Source organism: Fukomys damarensis, unplaced genomic scaffold (assembly GCF_012274545.1).
Source record: "Fukomys damarensis isolate Sample0158 unplaced genomic scaffold, DMR_v1.0_HiC HiC_scaffold_16, whole genome shotgun sequence".
Taxonomy (NCBI): Eukaryota; Metazoa; Chordata; class Mammalia; order Rodentia; family Bathyergidae; genus Fukomys; species Fukomys damarensis.
Window position 1 is genome coordinate 131,558,734 of NW_022900928.1, and position 3,625 is coordinate 131,562,358.

At 54.8% G+C, this 3,625-nt stretch overlaps 1 long non-coding RNA gene across 1 annotated transcript; it reads left to right on the plus strand.

Annotated features, from left to right (window-relative positions):
- The first annotated feature begins 618 nt into the window (after positions 1 to 618).
- On the plus strand, positions 619 to 2,723 carry LOC104863609. Its single transcript, XR_780625.1, has 3 exons — positions 619 to 774; positions 1,647 to 1,818; positions 2,473 to 2,723. It is a non-coding gene; the product is annotated as an uncharacterized LOC104863609 (long non-coding RNA).
- The last annotated feature ends 902 nt before the right edge of the window (positions 2,724 to 3,625 follow it).

Below are 3,625 nucleotides of genomic sequence, written 5' to 3' on the forward strand. Positions count from 1 at the left end.
ACATGTGCACGGGAACCCCAGCTGCCCCTCACCTTCCCACAGCCTCCAGGGCCCTGGCAGCTGCAGCTGCTTGGAGCACAGTTGGGCTTTGTAGAGCCGGAAAAGGAGCGAGTCAAAGCCCTGGGAATTAGAATGCATGTGTTCCTTGGATCTGCACAGAGGCCTTGGTGGACAGCAGCCAAGCCCCCTGCACCCTCTTCCCTGTGCCCACCAGGCCATCTGCAGCTGTGAAGTCCCAGCTCTGAAAGGAGTCCCAGGTTCCCACCCACCCTCTCCCCTTGTACCCCATAAAGGGCACAGACACCCCACTCTGAAGATAAGGAAACTCAAGCCTGGGAGCTGAGCAGGCTCCCAGCTCAGCCAGTGAGGCTGCGACAGAGCGGGGACCCAGGTCAGGTCACAGCTGAGCACAGGGCCTTCCCCCTGGTGGCCACCACCCTCCTGGCCACTTGGAGACTTAGTGTACTCAGCTGTGCAGTGCTGGAAGGGGCTTTGGGAATGGATGGCCCACTGTGACTTTGCCACACAGGGGATGTTTTGTGTTGTCACAAGGGGAAGCCTAAGTATTGTCAGCTCTGCTGACACTGGGACACAGTACTGACACTCGCCGCTTGATTCCTTCCATGGTCAGCTGGCTCTAAGGGAAAAACGTCATGACCGCAGAGCCTGGCAAAGCAGACACTTAGTTCGTGGAGGCCAGGAGGTAGAGCAGGGGAACAGCGCCAGAGAGGAGGGGTCGGGGACCAGACACACAGACTCCAAGGCCGTGTCCCGGTGAGCCACCCAGATTCACCTACAAGTGTGCTCTGCCAATCCCCTAGATGGACCCAAAGCCAACCCAGACCCTCCACCGAGCCGCCACTGGGGAGTCACTGCAATTTAGCGGGCAAGGGTCAGGAATGCTGATAAACATCCTACCATGCACAGGGCAGCCCCTAAACCAAGAATCATCCATCCAAAGTGTCCATTCTGCTCAGGATGAGAAACTCTGCCCTGTATTACCCTGCCAGAACAAAGCCCTACCTAGCACTATCCTAAATTAACCCAAAACACTGCTAACAGGGAGCCCAGACTACTCTAGCTAATTACGTACCTGTTCATTTGACTAGTACTTACTGGGTGCCAACTGCCTGCAAAGGTTTCCTCTAATTCTGGGGCTTTCACAAGGAACCAGACAGACAGGTTCCCACTCATGTGGGGCTGTTTTCCAAGGGAAGCCAGGGTAGGAGACAGAAACAAAACGAATGAACAGAAAGGAAGTGCCAGACACCGGTAAGGGCCAGCTAGAGAATTTCAGAGAGGGAAGGACATGCTTGATTTTGATCTTGGTCAAAGTGGACCCCCGTAGAGGTGACATTTATGCCTGCCACCTGAACGGCGGGAAGTTGCCAGCCTCAGACAGATCGGGAGCCAGAGGTTTTTAAAAGAGAACAGAGAGAGCTTCTGTAAAGACTTGACGCCAGGAAAGGGATGGACGTGTCTGAGTAACAGACAAAAGGCCGATGGAGGAAAGGAGGATGGGAGCAGACTGGTGGAGACAAGACGTGGGGACTTCTGCACATCAGCCAGGGGCAAAGGGCTCACAGTCTCTGCAGAGTCCCAGGAAACTGAGAAAGAGAGTGATGGGCGCTGGCTTTTGCTTTTAGAAAAGCCCGTACTGTGGGACACATGGACTACAGATGGGCCTCGTGGGCTAACGCGCATCCTCCTCACGAGGTACCTCAGAATGGGACCATACTGGAGATAGAAGCCTGTACTGTCAGCTTTCTCTTCGCTGAGACACAGCACCTGACACACAACTTACAAGAGGGAAGAGAGGTCAGACTGGGCTCTTAGTTTTGGGGGGTTCCATCCACGAGTGGCTAGCGTCGCTGCAGGAGCATCATGGCCGAAGGCTGTGGCTGGGGAAAGATGCTTCGTTCATGGTGGCTGAGAAACAGAATGGGGGAACAGGACAGAGAGGAAGGGGTGAGGGATCAGACACGGATCCCCAAGGACTCACCCCATGACTTCCCAAAGTGTGCCCCACTAATCCCTTGGGGATCCCAAAACTGATCAAGCTGACACCCCACCCTAACCACAGTCTTTAGGAGGTGAACAAGGCAGGCATTCAGGAGAATCCTAACCCTTATGGAAAAGGGCGATCCAGATGGAACAGGAATCCACAAAGGAAAAAAGACATGAGGATGCTGCCAGCAACCAGGGCAGTTCTTCTGTAACCAAGGCACCCAGGATTGTTATGACAGGGATGTCCCTTGGTCATCCCTGGTGAGGGGTGGCTGTGGCTTGGATGAAATGGTTAAAGTAGGATAGAAAGAGCAGAGATGGGGTGCGTGTCCCTGACACAGGAGTTTGCTGATAGAGACAGCACCCCAGGGCAGCCCCAGATTAGCCTTGGGCAACGGAGAACTTGAGGGAAGCAGCCTGGGTGGGAGGAAGAGAGGGCAAATGGTTTGTGCCATTCAATTTCAGGTGCAGCCTGGATTTGGGGCTAAGCTTTCGGCGGCAGCTGGATTTGGCCAGCAAAATGGAGAGCAAAGAAGCTTGGGACGGAGAGGCGCACTTAGTCACACTGGCTTGAAGGCTCCTCCTCCCCATCTGGATATTTTCACCCCTTAACACTCCAAGTCCTGCCCCAAAGTGGCCTTGGAGCCAGCTGACAGCAAACTTGAGTCCCCTGCTCCCAAGTCTTCGCTTCTATCTTTAATGAACTCCCTCTGAGCCATCAGCCCTGACGCCCTCTCCTGTGTGCGGGCAGTTTTGTTGAACCCAATTATTTCATTCATCACCATGGGCCAGTAGCTTCCCAGTCAGAACTCCTGCTCATACAGCAGCACAGCTCAGCTGCCAGTGCTAAGGGCCTGGGAAGGCCTCTCAGGGTGTGAGGGGGCTCAACAGGGGGCCCCTGCTCTGCCAGCTTCAGCCCAATGGACACCCAGGAGGACAGGACTGAGGAGGACAGGGTGAGGGACAGAAGGTGGGGAGGCAATGCAGCAGTGTTTGAGGTAAGCTAGCAGTGTGATTCACTTGGCGCCTCTCCCTGGGTTCCCAAACCCACTTATGCTGCTAGTGTACTTGACCGTGGCCTTCTTGTGGCTGAGAGTGAGCCAACAGCCTACGGTGAAACAGAGAAGTGGGCCACCAAGTCGGTGCCTGGAAGATGCCAGTGACACTGGGTGCATAAGCTGCCCAGGCCCTGAGCCTTCAGTCTCTGTGCCCTATTCTGGGGGACTCATCAGGTACTCACGGCATCCTGGGCACCACAGTGCTATCTCCATAACCTAGGGCCTTTAAACACCCAAAAATGGCCCAAGCAGAAGTGCCCGCTTGTGTGGGTAGGCACGGACTTTTCCCAGCAGGAGGCCTGTGAATGTGGGGGAACAGAGGAGGGAACAAACCAGGGTGAAAGGGACTTCTGCTCCCCACCAGTGGAGCCAGGGAAGGCCGGGGCCTTCACAGCTCCTCCTCCTTGTCGGGTGTGAGGTCCAGGGTTGCATATGGACTCCTGCCCAAGTGGGATCTTACCAAAGGAAGAATTTGTTGTTCTTTTTCTTGAAAAGAAGCCCTCCAACTGCATAAACTTCTGGCCATCTAAAACCTAGATCTGCCTTGACTATCACACACA